Source organism: Panthera leo, chromosome C1 (assembly GCF_018350215.1).
Source record: "Panthera leo isolate Ple1 chromosome C1, P.leo_Ple1_pat1.1, whole genome shotgun sequence".
Lineage (NCBI taxonomy): Eukaryota > Metazoa > Chordata > Mammalia > Carnivora > Felidae > Panthera > Panthera leo.
The window spans coordinates 83,845,775-83,867,629 of NC_056686.1; the positions used below are offsets into that span (position 1 = coordinate 83,845,775).

The following is a 21,855-nucleotide window of genomic DNA, read 5'->3' on the forward strand; positions in this document are numbered from 1 at the left end:
AGATTTAGAAAGAAAAAAAAAAAGCAAGCACTATAAGTCAGAAAATTAACTACTGACTGTCAAAAATGACCTTCCTGGAGTGTCAAACAATGCCTGTCATGACTTCTCAAATTACCTCAGCAGGAAGGCCCAGTAACTGAGGAGAGGCCACAGTACACTGATTCACTGCCCTCTTAATGTGCAACCTGTTCTTAGCATTCTTATTTCCATTTCATTTTGGAAATACATTTTAAGACTAAATAATTCTCAAGCTAGTGAGTGAGCAAATCTGGTAATAAGGGCATCATAAAGGAGAAAGTTTTCTTAAAAAATTTTTTTTCTACTCTTCTCTCCCATCTTTTTATACCACACATTGGCTTTTTTTTTCCTTCTTTTCTGATCAAACATCAAAATTATTTTTGATAGGATGCCCTCTGAGGTATATAGAAATCAACATTTCTGACCCTCAGGTAAGTTCTTCACAGAGGTTTGGTAGAAAAACGAAAAAAGGCATGCAACCATGAATAAGGCACCATATCTGCCCTCAAAGAATTTGTATTATAGTTATTATTCAGACAAGTATGTTTCAGTTACAATACACATTATTAACTACTGTAATAAGACAACAGAGACTTATATAGTATCTGAAGTGTATACCAAATTTAGTCTTGGAGAATTGGGGAATCTGTCTGTAGAAAATTATGATTCAACTGAAACCTGAAAAATATGAAGGAGTTACCCTCCGAATGTGCTACGTTTTGATTATACAAGAAAGAATTTAGAAGACCAAAGTTGTGATTTTAGCTAGCAACTCACTTAGGCTATGTATATCTTGATCGTCTCTTCTCTGAGACTAGTTTTGCCAATCTGCATTATTGTGAAGATGAGAATGTGTCAAACCAACTAGTTAAAAATGGGTACACAATGCCAAAATGTTGCTCTGTGCTTTATTAATTAAAAAAGCTTTCACGGAGTAGTAGGCAATCTTTAAGATGGCTCCTAAAGATTCCCACCTCCTGGTATTCACTTCCTTGTGTAATCCTCTTCTCCTTAAGTATGGCCTGGACTTATCGATTCTGTTGTAAAGATAGAATATGGCAGAAGTTATGAGCTATCATTTCTGAAATTAAGTGATAAAATGATTGGGTCTTTTATATTGGAAGTCAGTTCTCACTCCCATTCTTCCTTGGATTTATGACCCTAGGGGAAGCGAGCTGCCATGTGATGAGGCAGCCAAGGTCAACAATAACCATAGAAGTGAGTTTGAAAATGGGTGACACTCCTGCACCCACCCAGTTGAAACTTCAGATGAGACCACAGCTGTGTCCAAAAGCCACCTCATTAGAGACCATGAGCCAGAATTAATCTGCTAAAGTGTGCCTATATTCCTGACAGGCTTGTCAAACACCTTGGGATTTCCACTGAACCTACAGAAAGGTCATAGATTTAGAAGAAAAGAACAGACCAGAACTAAGGGATTCATCATAAGATTAAGGCAAGACTCAACTTCTCCCGAGCAATGTATAAAGTGAGCCTCCATAAAATCATTATTTTTTATTTACTTTTTCAATTTGTCTGTGTTCTCAATTTTCTAAAATAATAGTGTGCCTATTTTATTATCAGCCAAAAATTCATTAAATATTTAGAAGTCATTATTTTTAAAAATTATTTCTCTTGTGCAAAAGCTTGATGGAAATATCATGAATATAAATGCTTATGAGTATGAAACAGTTAAGACCATAAAAGAGGAGAAATAAACAGGATTAAAAATACAAGTGTGCATTAATACATTTAGAAGGTACATATATAATCAATTGGAATTTTGACTTTGGCAAGGTGGAGACTAAAATCCATAGCAATGAAAAATTATCATTACAATATCCTCCGAGGTCAAATGAGAGAGTGTGTTGCAAAGTAAAAATCTAGATAAAAATGCAGCATTATTTTTTAACTAAGCATCAAGATTATTCATTATAATTTATAAAAGAATATGTGTTCTGATTCTAGGTGAGAAATATATTAGCCAGATACTACCTGGCACTTTGATTCAGAGAATGAGGGCATGCAAGGGCGTGATCTGTTGATAATAATAAGTATTCAAAAATTTTGACCTTTACTAATCAAAACTGAATTCCACCTGGAATTTGTGGACATGGAAATCATTGAAACCAAATGTTTCTCAGCTTCTAAGTGGATCTCCTTCTTCATGCTACCTGTAAGAGAATATGATCTGCTAAAATAAATATTTGGTGGAATCTATGTACAAGAGCAGTATATTTTTACATGAGTGAAGAAGAAAAGCGCATGATTGCAACATTGTACTAAAACATTTTTGAGTAGTACACACATTTTAATAATAATATGAGTACCGACTTGAAGGTTTATAACTGAGGACTTCCCCCCCCCCCACTTTAGTCGCTTTTTTTGTTTTTTGTGTTTTGTTATTTTTGGTTTTGTTTTGTTCAGTGGGATATGCCTATAAGGAGAGTAGAATGACTAAGGAGAGTAGAATGACTAAATTGTTACTGAAATAATGTGTATGTCACTGAAATAATGTGTATGTCACAAATGACAGATTCTCACTACCATTTTTAAATGCATGCATATTATTTGAGGGGATAGAGTCATGGATGCCTAGTTTCTCCCTGCTTGCTCATACTCTCTGAGTCAGCATGGACTTTACAGATGTGTGTTAGGAAATTCTTTTTAAAAAAATGTTTATTTTTGAGAGAGAGAGAGAGAAAAAAACACAAGTGGAGGAGGGGCACAGAGAGGGGAACAGTGGATCCGAAATGGGCTCTGCACTGACAGTAATGAGCCCAATGTGGGGCTTGAACTCATGAACTGCAAGATCATGACCTGAGCTGAAGTCAGATGCTCAACTGATTGAACCACCCAGGTGCCTCATGTGTTAGAAATTTCTAAGTGAAGTCTTATCAACCAAACTGAGAGATATAAGAATAGAATGTTATAATACTCAACTTATATATTATAGAATCATAAAGTATCCAAACCAGGAGTATCTATCTTCTAGCTCTTCAACCTTCTATGTTTCCCAGTGAAGAAAGAGACCCAGAGAAGTGAATGATTTGGCCAATGTTTTATACCCAGAAAACCAGGATAGAATCTTGGTCTCACTTGACACCCAGCTCAAATTCATTAAAAAAAAATCAGTTAATCAAATAACTTGTTTTGGGGGGATGCCTTATAGTTTACAAAGTATTTTCTATTTTATCTTATGTAATCCCTTAAGGTAAGATAGAGGTATTGTTTTTATTTTACAGGCAACCTGATGCTCAGACTCTTTCTAAACAAATTTACTGGGAGATCCAGTGCATAGACTCAGGTCAATATTCAATTTGTCTACTGAGCAATTAACATGGAGTAGGCATTGCAATAGGTAAGTAGTTTCACCTCCTACTACCTGTCAGAATCACCTAAGGAGACTTTCAAGCTTATCCATACCTTAACCACACCCTAGATAGTCAGGTTTAGTTTGATAATCAATATTTTTAGAAAGGTCCCCAGAGGATTCTATGTGGAACCAGATTGAGAACCATTGTACTATAAGAAAAAAGTATGTTTGTTCATCAACAAATATTTATTGTATGGCTATTACATGTCAAGAATTATTCTAAATGCTAAACACACAACAGTAAATACTACAAAAATATCTGTTCTCATTGTATTTACATGCTGGTGGGAGAAACAGATAATAAGCAAATATAATATTGAAGATGGTGGGGGCGACTGGGTGGCTCAGTCGGTTGAGCAACTGACCTTGGCTCAGGTCATGATCTCAGGGTTTGTGGGCTCGAGCCCCGCATTGGGCTCTGTGCTGACAGCTTGGAGCTCGGAGCCTGGAGCCTGCTTCAGATTCTTTGTCTCCATCTCTCTGCCCCTCTCCCACTTGTGCTCTGTCTCTCTATCTCAAAAATAAATAAAATGTAAAAAAAAAATTTTTTCAAGATGGTGATAAGTGAAATTGAAAAAAACAAAAATAAACCGAGGAAGAATAGAAAAGGAGATAAAAATCCATTTTAAATAGGATGTATTTTGAATAACGACCTGAAGGAGATGGGAGAGAGAGAGAGACAGAGAAGGAGTGTATCATGCTGATATTTTTGAATAGAGCCCTCTGGGCAGAAAGAAAATCAAATACAAAAGCTTTGAAGCAGGACCATGCCTGGTGTACTCTAGGAAGAGCAAGCAGTTGGTAGGAGCCCATGTAGTGAGAGGAAAAGTAATAGGAGATGAAGTAGGAATAGGGAAAAGATCATATAGGACTTTATGGGTCATTGTAAGAAATTTGGATTTTATATAAGACAGATGGAAAACCAATGGAATAATTTGAGCAGAGAAGTAACAAGGTCTGATTTTATTTTTAAAAACACCATTGAGTATAGGAAAAAATGATAGGGTGGATAGAAACTGAGGGCCCAATAAAAGGTTTTGCAACGATTAGGGATACCATGATTTAGACCACCGTGATAACAGTGAAGGGGATGAGAAACAGTTGGATTCTGGATATATTTTGAAGCCAGAACAACAGAATTGACAATACTTGGATGTATAAAGAATCTCAATCTAACATGGAACCAGTGGATGAAAAAATCTTAGCACATGTGCCCTCAGAAAAACAGCTTAAGAACTGAGAAACAGATGTCCTGTATATGCCTGATTTATAGAAAACTGGTAATATTTGGAATTTTCTTAAATGATAAGGAATTGCCTCAGGTAAACCTTAGAAAGTTTGGGTTATGGTTTACAGAGGCAAGAGGAAGAAACAACCCAGGTCGGTTTGGTCTCCCAAAACAAGCTGAACTGAACTTTTCCTTGTATGACTGTACTAGTTTTGTCTGCTTGGGAAATTTTTAAAGCTGGTTTCCGTTTGTTTTTATTATAACAGACTCTACTGAATTTTCCCCTCTTTACATTCTCTGCCCATAAAAACAGCCTAGCCCAAAACTTTAGCAGACTTATGTATACCTTGCTACAGTTTGCATGTCCCAAATTTCAGTTCCTCTGCTATTCCCAAATAAGTTCATCTTTTTGAGCTTGCCTCAGTTTACCTCCTTTTTTAGGTTGACAGATGTGTGGTATGACATAATGATATTAGCCCAAGTGACTCCAGATTTGGGGTCTGAGGGACTGGGATTTCAGAGCACCTAATAGTAAAACCTCAACGTACATGAACAAAGTTGATCAAATTGAAAGACAAATCCACAATTACAGATAGAGACTTAACATTCTTCTAACAACAGAAGAGCTCTAACTGATAGAGCAAGTAGACCAAAAAAAAAAATCTTTAGGGACATAGAAGACTTTAGCAACTTAACCTGATTAATATCTTTAGAACATTACAGAAAATTGCAGAATACAGTTTGTCTAATGTAAGTGGAATAGGTACCAAGATAGATGGTTTGCTGGACTATAAAATAAGTCTGAATAAAGTTCAAAGGATTTAAATCCTACCAGATGTGTTTTCTAGCTTCAATGGAATTAAATTAAAATCAATAATGGTAAGAATATAGAAAGCCCCTAAATACTTATAAATTGAGGCACTAATTTCTAAATAATTTATGAATTAACTATTTTAATATTCCCCATAGAAATATATGTAAAACTTCTTAATTAGAAAATTAAATTCATCAAAGTTTACAAGAGGTGGATGTATCAAGAAAAAGTGGCGCTTATTCCAGGAATACAGGGTTAGATTACGTTCAAAAGCCAATCAGTGTAATTCTTCATATTAACAGAATAAATGAGAAAAATCTTATCATTTTAATGGATGCAGGAAAATAATTTTGAAGAATTTAATACATATTCATGATTTTTAAAAAATTCTTAGCAAGCCAGGAATAGAAGGAAATTTTCTTAACCCGATAAAGAACATCTATGAAAACTCTATAATTAACATTATATTTAATGAAAAACTATAAAATGCTTTCCCCCTATAGTTGGGAACAGTGCACTTTTATTCAACATTATACTGGAGGTTCCTAGCCAGTGCAATATGACACCAAAAGGAAATACAACTATAAAGATTGGAAACAAATAAGGAATGATATGCTATCTTTATTCACAGGCAATACAATTGGTTATATAAATAATCCTAAACTGCATTTCTCACACAAACACACACACACACACACACACACACACACACACACACACACCAATAAGTGTGGCCAATTTATGAAAATACATTTTATTACTGTATACTAGCAGTAATCAATGATAAAATGAGATATAAAAACACCATTTCCAATAGTGTGTAACAACATAGAATACATAGGGATAACTTTAACAAAAGAAATGCAAGTCTTATATGTTGGAAACTATAAAACTTTGCTGTGAGACATTAAAGAAGAATTAGATGGAAAGATTGTGTTCATGGAATAGAAGACTCAATATTGTTTAGATGTCAATTCTCCCAATTGATCCACAGAGTCACTGTAATACCAAACAACATCTCAAAATTATTTTTCATAGAATTCGATGAGATTCTAAATTTTATATGAAAATGAATGACTTAGCATAGCCAAAAAAATCCTGCAAAAGAACAGATTTGGAAGACTCATCCTATATGACTTCAAAGTTTACTATAGATCAGTGTTTTTTGACATTTTAAAAAATTATTATTCCCCTCTTGCAGAAGAAAGTTAAATTAAAATTCTCCATAATAAGATAAATTACATCTTAAGTAATAAAACTTTTTCAGATTAGGTTGAAATTTAGGGTGTCATTCACCGTTGTAATATCCAAGATTTTTTTCATCCATTACCAAGAACCAATTTTCACCCTTTGGAGATGATACCTCTATTGAGAACACATATTAATGAGCTATAATAATATGGACAGTATGAGTCTACTTATAGAAGCTCTAGAACAGACAAAATTAATCTGTATAATAATAGACAAAACAGTGGTTAACTGTGGTTGGTAGGGTTTGACCCAAAAAGGGCACAGGTAACTTTCTGGAGTGGTTGAAATATTCTGTATCATTATTGGTCTGTAATTATGGGGCATGTCCCACTTGTCATAGCTCATCAAATTTTCCACATAAAATCACTGTATGTAAATTTTATCCCAGTTAAAATAAAAGATTCATATGGAGATCATAGTTTAATTTAAATGAATATACCCTTATATTTGTCATCCAATAAATATGCAAATAAATTAGACAATAAATACATCTTGGGAAGTTACATATTATATATTACATATTACTTTATTTATATCCAGTAATAAGCAAAATATTTTCATTTGCATTTCTAAAAATTATATGAATATTAAATTCAAAAAAGAAAAGCGTGGTATGATGAAAGTAAATTTTAATATATGCCACCCTATTGTCGTTCTACCTTTGTAAATTGCTGTAAATCTTTTCAGGAAAAGACATCTTCTGTTTACAAGTGTTACATAACAAGGCACCCCAAAACTTCCCACATCAAAATAACTATTTTCTTTTTGCTCATAATTTTTCTGTGGGTCAGGAATTTGAGAAGGACTCATCAGGCAATTCTTGCTTGGTGAGTCTCATGTGATTGCAGTCAGATGTTGCTGGGACTACAGTCATCTGAAAGACCAACTGAGCAATGTCTAGTGTCTAATATGGCTCACTCAAGTGAGTGTGAATTGCTGAGGCCTCACTGGGCTGTTGACTAAAGTGACTACACGTGGCCTCTCTAGCATAATGGTCTGGGAGAAATAGGACTTCTTATATAGCAGTTCCAAACCCTAAGCACAGGTATACCAGTAAACAAGACAGAAGCTATGTTATCTTTTCTGATCCAGCCTTGGATGTCTTGCAGAATCATTTCTACATTCTGTTAGTTATAACTGAGCCACAAATTTACCCAGATTCAAGGAGAGGGGACATAGAGCAGACTCCTCTATGGGAGCAGTATCAAAGAATTTTCATTCATTTTTAAAAAAAAAAAAACTGCCACCGATGAAAAGAAAATAAATGAATGAAATATTTTTGTTTTGTTTTTATTTTGACATGAAGAGTTGAGATCCAGCTATTTCTAGCCTGACCAGAAAATATTTTTCAGAGCTTAATGTTTCATATAGAAGTTGAGATCAATGTTATTATATTCACATAATCTCTCTTAATAGTTTCACCTAATCAGCATCCCTGTCAATGGAGTGTTAAAGTCCCCTGCAATTACCACATTCTTATCAATAAGGTTGTTTATGTTTGTGAGTAATTGTTTTATATATTTGGGGGCTCCGGTATTCGGCACATGGACATTTATAATTGTTAGCTCTTCCTGATGGATAGACCCTGTGATTATTATATAATGCCCTTCTTCATCTCTGTTACAGACTTTAATTTAAAGTCTAATTTGTCTGATATAAGTATGGCTACTCCAGCTTTCTTTTGACTTCCAGTGGCATGATAAATAGTTCTCCATCCCCTCACTCTCAATCTGAAGGTGTCCTCAGGTCTAAAATGAGTCTCTTGTAGACAGCAAATAGATGGGTCTTGTTTTTTTATCCATTTTTATACCCTATGTCTTTTGGTTGGCACATTTAGTCCATTTACATTCAGTGTTATTATAGAAAGATATGGGTTTAGAGTCATTGTGATGTCTGTAGGTTTCATGCTTATAACGATGTCTCTGGTACTTTGTCTCACAGGATCCCCCTTAGGATCTCTTGTAGGGCTGGTTTCATGGTGACGAATTCCTTCAGTTTTTGTTTGTTTGGGAAGACCTTTATCTCTCCTTTTATTCTAAATGACAGACTTGCTGGATAAAGGATTCTCAGCTGCATATTTTTTCTGTTCATCACATGGAAGATCTCCTGCCATTCCTTTCTGGCCTGCTAAGTTTCAGTAGAGGGATTGGTCACGAGTCTTATAGGTCTCCCTTTATATGTTAGAGCACATTTATCTCTAGCTGCTTTCAGAATTTGCTCTTTATCCTTGTATTTTGCCAGTTTCACTATGATATGTCATGCAGAAGATCGATTCAAGTTACGTCTGAAGGGAGTTCTCTGTGCCTCTTGGATTTCAATGCCTTTTTCCTTCCCCAGATCAGGAAAGTTCTCAGCTATTGTTTCTTCAAGTACACCTTCAGCACCTTTCCCTCTCTCTTCCTCCTCTGGAATACCAATTATGCATAGATTATTTCTCTTTATGCATCACTTAGTTATCTAATTTTCTCCTCATTCTCCTGGATTTTTTAATCTCTCTTTTTCTCAGCTGCTTCTTTTTCCATAATTTTATCTTCTAGTTCACCTATTCTCTCCTCTGCCTCTTTAGTCTGAGCTGTGGTTGTCTCCATCTTATTTTGCAGCTCATTGATAGCATTTTTTAGCTCCTCCTGGCTGTTCCTGAGTCCCTTGATCTCTGTAGCGGTAGATTCTCTGCTGTCCTTTATACTGTTTTCAAGCCCAGTGATTAATTTATGGCTGTTATTCTAAATTCACTTTCTGTTATATTGTTAAATTCTTTTTGATCAGTTCGTTAGCTCTCGTTATTTCCTGGAGGTTTTTTTGAGGGGAATTCTTCCGTTTTGTCATTTTGGATAGTCCCTGGAGTGGTGGGGAACTGCGGGGCACTTCCCCTGTCCTGTCTTGAATAAGTTGCGTTGGTGGGCGGGGCCGCAGTCAGTCCTGATGTCTGCCCCCAGCCCACTGCTGGGGCCACAGTCAGACTGGTGTGTGCCTTCTCTTCCCCTCTCCTAGGGGCGGGATTCACTGTGGGGTGGCATGCACACTGCCAGGCTTGTGGTGCTGGGGATCTGGTGTATTAGCTGGGGTGGATCTGCAAGGTGCACAGGGGTGGGAGGGGCAGGCTCAGCTCGCTTTTCCTTCCGAGATGCTTCAGGAGGGACCCTGCTACACCGGGAGGGAGTCAGACCTGCCGGAGGGATGGATCCACAGAAGCACAGCGTTGGGTGTTTGCGTGGTGCAAGCAAGTTCTCTGGCAGGAACTGGTTCCCTTTGGGATTTTGGCTGGGGGATGGGTGAGGAAGATGGTGCTGGCAAGTGCCTTTGTTCCCTGCCAAGCTGCGCTCTGTCCTCAGGGGCTCAACAACTCTCCCTCCCGTTGTCCTCCAGCCCTCCCGTTCTCCGAGCAGAGCTGTTAGCTTATAACCTTCCAGATGTCAAGTCCCACTCACTGTCAGAACACACTCCGTCTGGCCCCTCCGCTTTTGCAAGCCAGACTCGGGGCTCTGCTTGGCCGGCAGGCTGCCCCTCCGCCCCAGCTCCCTCCCGCCAGTCCGTGGAGCGTGCACCGCCTCTCCGCCCTTCCTACCCTCTTCCGTGGGCCTCTCGTATGTGCTTGGCTCCGGAGACTCCGTTCTGCTAGTCTTCTGGTGTTTTTCTGGGTTATTTAGGCAGGTGTAGGTGGAATCTAAGTGATCAGCAGGACGCACGGTGAGCCCAGCATCCTCCTACACTGCCATCTTCTCAGGATCCTCAGCATCCCTATCAATGGTGTAGTTGGGGTAAGGTGGTAAGGATTTGGGAGCAATTAAGTACAAATATGTCCTTTTGGATTCAGCAACTTCTCAGTGATGGAGCTCTCGGTTATGTGTTAGTTCATTTTTAGGCAAGAACATAGAGCTATTGAGGATTCTAAATTCAGAGGACTTAAGAAGATTCTTTATTTAAACTTTTTTTTTAAGTTGAGTATAGTTGACACATAATGTTACATTAGTTTCAGGTGTGCAATATAATGATTCAACTTGTCTATATGTTATGCTATGCTCACCACAAATGTAGCTACCATCACCATAAGATGCTATTACAACACAACACTATTACAATACCATTTAAATTTTTTTTTATTTTGACCCAAGTTAGTTAACATATAATGTAATAATGGTTTCAGGAGTAGAATTTAGTGATTCATCACTTACATATAACACCCAGTGTTCATCCCAACAAGTGCCCTTCTTAATGCCCCTTGCCCATTTAGCCCATCCCCCTACCCAACACCCTTCCACCAACCCTCAGTTTGATCTCTGCATTTGAATCTCTTATGGTTTGCCTCCCTCTCTGTTTTTATATTGTTTTGCTTCCCTTCCCCTATGTTCATCTGTTTTGTTTCTTAAATTCCACATATGAGTAAAATGAGATTTCTTTCTAGATTTACATTCTAGTCACATCCACATTGTTGCAAATGTCAAGATTTCATTCTTTGTGATCACCGAGTAACATTCCAGTGTGTGTGTGTGTGTGTGTGTGTGTGTGTGTGTGTGTGTGTGTGTATGCCATATACCACATCTTCTTTATCCATTCATCAGTCAGTGGACATTTGGGCTTTCCATAATTTGGCTATTGTTGATAGTGCTACTATAAACATTGGGGTGCATATGCCCCTTCGAATCAGCAATACCGTTCTCCACTTCCATACCGTTCTCCAAAGTGGCTGCACCAGTTTGCATTCCTACCAGCAGTGCAAAAGAGTTTCCCTTTTACTGCAAACTTGCCAACATTTGTTGTTTCCTGAGTTGTTTATTTTAGCTATTCTGACAGGTGTGAGGTGGTATCTTGTTGTGTTTTTGATTTGTATATCCCTGATGATGAGTGTTGTTGAGCATCTTTTCATGTGTCTGTTAGCAAAGTGTGTGTTCATGTCTTTTACCCATTTCTTCACTGGATTATTTGTTTTTTGGGTGTTGAGTTTTATACGTTTTTTTATAGATTTTGGATACTAACCCTTTATCCAATATGTCATTTGCAAATATGTTCTCCCATTCTGTTGGTTGCCTTTTAGTTTTGTTGATTATTTCCTTTGTTGTGAGAAGTTTTTTATCTCAATGAAGTCCCAATGATTCATTTTTGCTTTACTTTCCCTTGCCTCTAGAGAAATGTCTAGTAAGAAATTGCTGTGATCGAGGTCAAAGAGGTTGTTGCCTGTTTTCTCCTCTAGAATTTTGATGATTTCCTTTCTTACACTTAGATCTTTCATCCATTTTGAGTTTATTTTTGTGTATGGAATAAGAAAGTGGTTTGGGTTCATTCTTTTGCAAGTCACTGTCCAATTTTCCCAACACGATTTGCTAAAGAGACTTTTTTTTTCCATTGGATAATCTTCCTGCTTTGTCAAAGAGTAGTTGGCCATAAGTTTGTAGGTCCCTTTCTGGGTCCTCTACTCTGTTCCATTGAGGTGTGTGTTTGTTTATGTGCCAGTACCATACTCTCTTAATCACTACAGCTTTGTAACACAGCTTGAAGTCTGGAATTGTGATGCTTCTGACTTTGGTTTTCTTTTTCAGGATTGCTTTAGCTATTCAGGTTTTTTTTTGTTTCCATACACAATTTAGAATTGTTTGTTCTAGCTCTGTGAAGGATGCTTGTGTTATTTTGATAGGGATTTCATTGAATATGTAGACTGCTTTGGGTAGTATTGACATTTTAACAATATGTGTTCTTCCTATCCAGGAGCATGGAATCTTTTTCCATTTCTTTGTGTCTTCTTCAATTTCTTTCATAAGCTTTCTACAGTTTTCAGCGTACAGATCTTTTACCTCTTTGGTTAGGTTTACTCCTAGGTATTTTATGGTTTTTGGTGCAATTGTAAATGGGATCGATCCTTGATTTCTCCTTCTGCTACTTTATTATTGGTGGATAGAAATGCAACCAATTTCTGTACGTTGATTTTATATCCTGCAATTTTTCTGAATTCATGTATCAGTTTTAGCAAATTTTTGGTGGAGTCTTTTGGGTTTTCCACATAGAGTATCATGTCATCTGTGAAGAGTGAAAGTATGACTTCCTCCTTGCTGATTTGGATGCCTTTTATTTCTTTGTGTTGTCTGATTGCTAAGGCTAGGACTTCCAACACTATGTTGAATAACAGTGGTGAGAATGGACATCCTTGTCATGTTCCTGACCTTAGGGAAAGCTTCTTGTTCTTCCCCATTGAGGATCATATTATCAGTGGGTCTTTCATATATGGCTTTTATGATATTGATGTATGATCCTTCTATCCCTACTTTCTTGAGGGTTTTTATGAAGAAAGAATGCTGTATTTTGCCAAATGCTTTCTCTGCATCTATTGAAAGGATCATGTGGTTCTTATCCTTCCTTTATTAAATGTGATGTATCACATTGATTGATTTGCAGATATTGAACCAGGCCTGCATCCCAGAAATAAATCCCACTCAATCATGGTGGATAATTACTTAATGTATTGTTAGATCCAGTTTGTTAGTATCTTGTTGAGAATTTTTGCATCCATGTTCATCAGGGAAATTGATCTGTAGTTCTCCTTTTTAGTGGGGTCTTTATCTGGTTTTGGAATCAAGATAATTCTGGCCTCATAGAATGAGTTTGTAAGTTTTTCTTCCACTTCTATTTTGTCGAACAGCTTCAAAAGAATAAGTATTAACTCTTCTTTAGAATTTGGTAGAATTCCCGTGGGAAGCCATCCAACCCTGGACTCATTTGTTGATAAAAATAAAAGTTAAAAATTAAAAGCAAAACAAATCAAAGAAAGGAAGCTAGATCCTAGGTATATGTCAGTCTGTTTGTGAGAGAAACTTGATAGAAAAGAGAAAAAAGAGAAAGGAAAAAAAAAGTTTAAAAAATTTAAAACTTTTTAAGTAATAAAAGTTACTCTTACCGACCCACAATCAAGCACCCCTCCTTTGTCTAGGCCTCTGTCTGTTTCCTGCCTCTGCCTTGTCCATGTCCAAGCTGTCTGCTTGCCAGGTGGCACCTCCCTCCAGAATTTTATCTCAGATGGGGCAATGTTTCAAAACCTCACACTTCAGAGACCCCTGCAGCTTGGACCCGCACTGACTCTCTGGGAGAGGGTCTTGCCAAGCAATGGCCAGGTGCTGGCTTGTCCCAGAAAACGTGCATGTAGTCGTGCAGCAGCAGAGGCCCAGAGTATATGGCAAATGACAACACACAGCCGACGCCGAGTTTTGCTGCCCTCTGGTGTCTTTGTTCCAGTATCAGTAAACATGGCTGCTCTCTGTGGTCTGCCAGGACTTTTGCCCGTGGAGAGGCCTTAAGGCCTTTACCAAATGTACCCCAGTCAGGAGAACCACTTGTCCCTGTGTGGCACACACACCCCTCAGACCATGCTGCCTGCTGCTGGGGATTTGCCTTGCTTCTTCACCAGAGCACCACCAGATGCTGAGTTCTGAAACTTCAGACTCCGCGCCACTGTTTATAGAATGCTGGTAGCACTGAAACCCTCTTCTTTCTCCCCATCATTGGTTTTGGGGAACAGATTTTTTTGTCCAGTCCCCTGCGAGTGTTTTCACTCTCACTCTCTCTTTCTCTCCAGCTGCTTTTCTTGTGCACTCTCTGATATGCTGCACTCTCCCCCTTTCTCTTTCTCTCTCTGTCCCCTCTCTGAGAAAATGGCTCCCTACCCTCCATGGCTGCACAGCTTTTCTCTCCCCCAATTCACCTGTCTGCACTACATACCTGCCAAGTTCTCTGGCTCCAATTATGCAGATTGCTGCATTAATCCTCAGATCAATTTCCTAGGTGTTCAAAATGGCTTGACACTGCTCTGAGTTTCAGGGACGAAACAAGCTTAGGGTCCTCATACTACTCCACCATCTTAACTCCTCTCTCCTAGGTAATCACTATTATGATACCAATAACTATACTTCTTGTGCTGTGCTTTTATTCCCATGACTTATTAATTCCATAACTGAAAGCCTGTACCTCCCCAAAATATGGAATACTTCACAAATTTATATGTCATCCTCATAGGGGCCATGCAAATCTTTGTCTTGTTCCAATTTTAATTGGAAGTGAGGACAGGAAGATTGTTTTCTATCCATTCTTACAGGTATTCCTAATGAATTCATTCATTTATCAGTAACCTTTCATTCCTTTCTTTTGGGAGCAAGAGGAAGTTGTGTAACCTGGAATGGCCAGACTCTAGTTCTCTGATTTCATCTCCCTGTTGTGAGAAATTCTTGGAAAGGGATATCAAGACACTTTTGCAGGAAGGAAAGCAGCTTTGAGGCCTGGATGGTGGTGATGAAGGTGAATGATGGGACAAAGGACCCAATAATTTAGTGCCAACCAGTCATATGTAAGAGGAAAAGCTGAGCTCTGTGACATATTTGCAAATTTTCTTTCAACTCTGCCAAACCCCTTTCATCTCATAACAGGACATGGGCTGAGTGCCCATGGAGATAATGAGTGCTACAGATGTGTAGTTTTCATACAATTTATTTACTTCAGCTTCTTGAAACGTGTTGAATTGAGGTAGGTGATAGGGTATCTATACGTTTAGTCTTTACATCAAACTTCACTATTGATTTTGGAATAAAGCCTGGGAAAATGCTTACTTATGACCATCTGAATTCCTTCATTCAAGATTAATTTTACAGTAGAATAACTATTTGTTAGTTTTCTTGGCTCCAACATGATAACGCATTTGGCAAACATGAAGCCATATTACTCTACTGTGCAAGAAAAAAATGATATAATATGAAATGGTTCTTCTCAGGTTCATTTTTAAAACAGGTCTCCTGGTTTAGTTGGGAACTAATGGCTTACACACTGACAATGTGTAGGAAAACTGTTACTTTATGATTGTGTGCAAAAGTGAATGAGATGTCAGTTAAGCCAATCAGTCAACTCTGTAAAGCGTCATCTATTCTCAGTAATGGATAGTTTCTCTGAACATTTGGTTAATTTTTCTTGCTGTGATATAAAAAGTCTTTCTTGAAGCTAAACTACAGAATGATATATGGAAGTGGGGATCACTTACAGTAGTATCACCTTGCTGTTCTGTCTGGCTTTGAAGTTGAGTTTGGGGTACTATATGCTTTTTAAAAGTTCCTGCTTCAGTGATTATTTTACCACAAGCTGGTGTTTCTTCTTTTGTGTTTCTGGACCATAAATGTGTCTGGGGAACCTCAGACTGCTGGACCAACCCTAGGTTGAAAGAGGTGCCTCTTCTTTATGTCACTGAACTGGGAGCCCCAGCACTAGAATGGCCAAGAGGCTCAGAATACTGGAGGAAAAGACAGATTTGAGTCATTGAATTTAAACCTTCTATTTTACCTCTCAGGTAATAGAGGCCAAGGGTGAACACATGATTTTTCCAAAGTCACATATTATATGTCTCCCAGAATCAGTAACCAGTTCTCCTTCCACTGAGCTCTTCTCTTGTGTAAAAATTAAAGCAATTTGGAAAGTCAACACTAAAAAGTTGTGATGACGATGAAGCTATTATACTCCTCTTTCTATTCCTTTTAGTTTCTAGTCTCTAGAAACTAAATATTTTTAATATTTGGAGCTCTTGGGATAAATTACTGGTTAAAGCTCTCCTGACTGTGATAATCTCTTTCATTTATTTTGTTTTGCCTTTTACTACTGGACAGAGGATTCATTCTTAGACCTTAAATATCTTCCTTGTAATTTATAAACTATCATGTAGATTTTCCCTTTTGGTAAAAGGTCTTCTTTTTCTTGCCATGGAAATGGCCTTTCACTAACTGCTTGGGCCCATTTAGGTAGGCCCCTGCTTTATTGCCCAAACCTGTATCTTCCTAAATACACAAGGCTTTAGTCATATAAGAGACAAACAGCATTAGATAAATTGGACTCGTCTCATTTGACCTAGCAAATAAAACAGCTAGCCATTTGATGCAACTTCTAAAACATTATCTCCTATAAGCAACTGCATCACTATCATTATTTTTGATACACCAATTTTCATGTATTAGTAGCAACCTTTTCGTACTAAATTATAGTGCTCATATTTTTCTTTGATGAACTTTAATGGAATATTTAAATAGCTTTAGAACTTCAATCAATACTGAATATTTTAAGAAGACCCTACCATTAAATATGAAAATATTCTGTAAAGCAAAGGCAGCACATAGAAATTTCATGTGTTCTCTGAGTATCATTTGACCCACAGCCCTAATATTTGCTGATAAAATTATCGATATCTTTTTTAAAAAATAACTACTCATAGAGAATAACATTTTGAATAATACAAATGAGGAAACATTTCAGCCATAGCAAGTATATGCTACACTGTGATTTCATCACTAATTATGGATATTTAAAAAGGAAAAAACTCTACATTGTTAAATTATGCAATTTTAAAAATTTACCCATGAAATAAGAGTAAACTCTGCCCTTCTGTTATGAAGACATAATTTTAATAAAAAATTAACACAATGAATTATTTTCAAATTGAATCCAAGCCTATTTAAGTCCTCTAGGAAAGCATTTTCTGTTGACTGCCTTTAATATGGAACAGTTGGCTCACAGATAAATTAATGCTGGTCGGTGCACAATTCCCTTTGGGTAGCTTTTTTCCCCCAGCCGGAGACCAGCCATCAACCATTTGGTTGGGTTTATTAGTTCTGAGAAAATGCTTTCACAACCTGGAAAGTTTCTTACATATCTCTGCTCTATGCGTTGTATCTCCATGTATGGCATTTTCAGCATCGGAATTTGAAAACTCTTACTGTGCAGCAGAAAATTGTGCAGTAGTGCTGCTGACCTAGCTAGTTTTGGGCAAAAGATCTTCTGAAAAGCTAAGTGCTGCTACTGAATGCTACTTTTGTTTTACTGATCTTTTATTAAGCAAAATAACAAAAAGCAGAAAGCTCAATCATACCTCATAAGATCAGGCCCAACACACTCCAGCCATTTGTGTTTACTGAAGAATGATTGCACCAAGTAATTATATTCTAGCTCATGTACAGCCTCAAACTATCAGGGATGAGTGGAAGTAAAACTACATCAAAACTCTTCAACCTTAAGCTTAAATTCTTTCATTAGACTATCACTCTGGAGTCCTATCATAGTAATCAATTCCTGTAGGATTTAACAGTATTTCCCCATCACTCTTTTTTCTTTCCTGCCTGTACCACCAAGTAGGAGTTTCTACTGTTTATTATATGACAGACAGTAGGTTTAAAAGTGCTCAGAACTCCAGAGTTCTAATATGGAGCCTTGAGAATGTCTGGTTTCACAACCAGACCATATTCTATACTTCCTCCTCACCCTGGGATCATTCCATCTTGTCACTGTGCATAGACATAGCTCTGTGACAGTTGTGGCAAAGCTGCATCTCCCACTTTCATTGTATGAGTTGCTGGGAGTTCTTCTGGGCCAGAGACTACATTTTCTAGACTTTTCCCATCCAGGTCAAATGATTTTCATCAATGAGACATGAGCTGAAGTGGGATGGTCCCTCTTGGATCTGGGTTTTTGAAAAGTAGTTATGCTTCTCCAACATCTCTTATACTCTCTCCCTTTTCTTTTTTGCTGGCTGGAGGCAGAGGACACTGGGGTCCTAATGGAATCCAGAGCCACAGGCAGAAGGAGTCTAGTTCCCTGAATCACCGCATAAAGGAAAGATACACCTGCCAAACAGGAACAGCCACCTTGGACTTTTGCTTGAGTAGGTGGTAAACTTCTATTGAGGTAAGCCATGGGAATTTGGTGGTTTATTAGTTACAGTATCTGGCATTTTTCTAACCATAATAGTTTCATACGCTTTTTTGAATTTACTAAGAAGTAAAACTTGTTCACTTTTGACACTTATTATATTTTAAACTCCTACGCAGTGTCTGGCACAGAGTTTTTATATTCAATGGGTAACAACAAAACTATCTCTTATTGAATTCTTGCTATGTGGTCATCACTATGCTAAGAGATTTTCATATATTAACACAATCATCTTTACATCCTATTACAAAATCATTACAAGAGAACATGAACAAACATAACCTCTCCAAGAACACAGACAGATTGTGTAGGTTGCTCAAGGTCATATGGTTAGTAAGAGTTTAAACCCATAATATATAATTTTAACACATCATTCTTTTACACTAAATTAAGCCATTATCTTTGCAAATTTCATCTCCTGAGGGCTGTCTCTGGGCCATGTATATATGTTGCAAAAATTCATCTCATTTAATCTTCAAGCATATGCAGAAGATACTTAATGGAAGAGATGAGACTATTTTATAGCTTGTGTGCACTTAAGCATTTTTCTGAACACTTGCACAGTGAACAGTTTTATGATATATGAAACACAAAGCTAGTAGGTTGATCTACTATTTTACAGAGCAGTTAGGTAGTCAAATGCTGACATAAACACAACTGAAGAACTTACGCAAGTCATATAGAACATTAAAATAAAGATAGCTGATAACTTGGATATTCAAGACATAACTGGAAAGATACTATATCAGTATGTTAGGGCTTGACAACTGGGTGGCTTAAACAGCAGAAATCTATTATATCACAGTTCTGGAGGCTTAAATCTGAGATGAAGATCTCAGCAAGCCTGTGAGAGATAATCTATTCCATGCCTCTCGCCCAGATTCTAGTGGCTGGCTGGCAATTTTTGCTATTCCTTGGATTGTAGAGCTTCACCTTGATCTCCACCTTCATCAATACATGCTGTTCTTCCTGTGTGCATATCTTTCTCCTAATTTACCATTTTTAGAAGGATTCCTGTCGTATTGGATTAAAGCCTACTCTTATGACCTCATTATAGCGTGATTACCTTTCTAAAGAGTCTGTCAGCAAATAAGGTCACACTCTGAGTTATTTGGGGTTAGGACTTCGCACATGGGTTTGGGGTGGCAGGGACATAATTCAAACTATAACAGGTATTCATGTGTTCCCTTAATGAATATATAACTACTAAGCATCTACTGGGTGCCAAGCACTGTTTTAGGTGGCAGGAAAGTAAGCAATGAATGGAGAAGATAAGGTCCTGCTCGAAAGTCATGTTGCCTCACTGGCACCTTTTGTGCATTGCACCATGCTGGAGTCTTATGAATTTTCTGGATAAATTATTAAAACATTTTTTTAATGTATATTCATTTTTTTTGAGAGAGAGAGAAAGAGAGAGAGAGACAGTGTGCGAGTGGGGAAGGACAGAGACAGAGAGAGACACAGAATCAAAAGCAGGCTCCAGGCTCTGAACTGTTAGCACAGAGCCAGATGCAGGTCTCAAACCCATGAACCGTGAGTCCATGACCTGAGCCAAAGTCGGACACTTAACCGACTGAGACACCCAGGCTCTCCTCTTGATAAATTATTTTAACGTCTTAACCCCATATTTTATTTTATTTTTTTTAATTTTTTTTAATGTTTTTATTTATTTATTTTTGAGACAGAGAGAGACAGATCATGAGCAGGGGAGAGGCAGAGAGAAAGGGAGACACAGAACCAGGTTCCAGGCTCTGAGCTGTCAGCACAGAGCCTGACGTGGGGCTCAAACTCATGGACTGTGAGATCATGACCTGAACCGAAGTCAGACGCTTAACTGACTGAGCCACCCAGGTGCCCCAACCCCATATTTTAAACAGCTAAAAGAGTGTACCTATCTCCCATTTTCCAAACCCTGCACAATAAATAAATTCTGCAGCTATATTTAATAAATTAATTTATTCTACCTAGGGGTAAATTTTGCATGTTAGAAAAGCAACTGATTTTTTCTTTTCTTAAGTCCCCAGCATGACCCTTAGTGAATTAATTTGGACTGTTTGTTACATACAACATACAACATGGTAAACCAATGAACTGTTATTTAACATAACATTGCTTTGCATTAATTTTGCATTTCTAAGCTGTTAAAATGCTTTATACGTTCTAGGCCTGATACATCTGGAGTTAAGAAATTTGCAAAGTGGTGTAGTAATGACATTTTAAGATGTTCTTATCACATCTGTTCTTTCCAGGGCAGGGAAACTGGCAAGATTCAGGGAAGGGTATCCTCATGGACAAGAGCTAAAAGTCTGAAAAGATAAGTGTGTTTTAGCAGTTCTCCTAGAAGGAATCAGGAAACTCATTTTAGGTATGAAGTGAACAAATTAACATTTGATATCAGAAAGTTCTAGTGATTTCTTGAGAAAAGAAAAATAAGGAAAGAAAAACAAAATCTTTCTACTCAGGTGGCCTCCTGGAAAGACCAGTAAGACGCAACACTGTCCCATTGGCATCTGGGTAGCATCTGTTGAATAGTAAATGTGTTACCCAGTGTTGGGGGAGAAGGCAGTTCTGCCCTATTGAAACATTCTTGGAAACCTATTCCCAGCCTGCTTTATTTATTCTTCCTGAAACATCTTCTCCACCCCCATCTCCCATTTGCTGGACTAATTTTCTCAGCTACAGTTGACATATCTGAATTATCGCTTTTGAGAAGTCCTCCCTGATGTCCCCAATCGTATATTAGTGTCCCTTGTTCTCTGCTCCTCTGACCCAGTATTTACCCCTATAATAGCCCCCACCAACCGTAAGGGCAAATACCAAGCTACCATGTTGTCTCTTCTACACAATGAACATCTTGAGGATAGGAATTTCATCTTTTTCACTGTTGTAGACCTGGTGCCTGGAAAATATATATATATAATATATATATAATATATATTATATATATATATATATCAGAAGAAAAAGTTATATATATATAATTATATAATATGTATAATATGATATATGTATATATAATATATATATAATATATAATATTATGTATTATACATACATTATATATTATATATTATATATACATATATCATATATATTATATATAATATATTAATTAATATATATTAATATATTATATTATATATTATATATAATATATATAATATATATTATATATTATATATATTATATATTATATAATTATAAATTATATATAAATTATATATATTATATATATAAATTATTATATAATTATAAATATATAATTATATAATTATATAATTATATAATATATATTATATATTATACATACATTATATATTATATACATATATCATATATATTATAATATATTATAATATTATAATATATTAATTAATATATATTATATATATTATATTATATATATTAATATAATATATATAATATATATTATATATATATTATTATAATATATAA

General features: G+C 36.8%; 1 protein-coding gene and 1 pseudogene across 3 annotated transcripts in view; one reads left to right on the top strand and one right to left on the bottom strand.

Annotated features, from left to right (window-relative positions):
* Positions 1–18,284, top strand: part of SNX7 (sorting nexin 7) — a 178,180-nt gene extending 159,896 nt beyond the window's left edge. The window contains exons 11-12 of one of the 3 annotated variants that reach the window (XR_006206433.1): positions 3,264–3,379; positions 18,231–18,284. The gene's annotated coding sequence lies outside the window, so the exon portion shown is untranslated. Of the gene's footprint in view, positions 1–1,374; positions 1,448–3,263; positions 3,380–18,226 lie in introns of those variants that run through there. The other 2 variants (XR_006206431.1, XR_006206432.1) reach the window with 2 other exon arrangements.
* On the bottom strand, positions 14,640–14,732 carry LOC122229020 (annotated as a pseudogene).
* Positions 18,285–21,855: the final 3,571 nt, after the last annotated feature.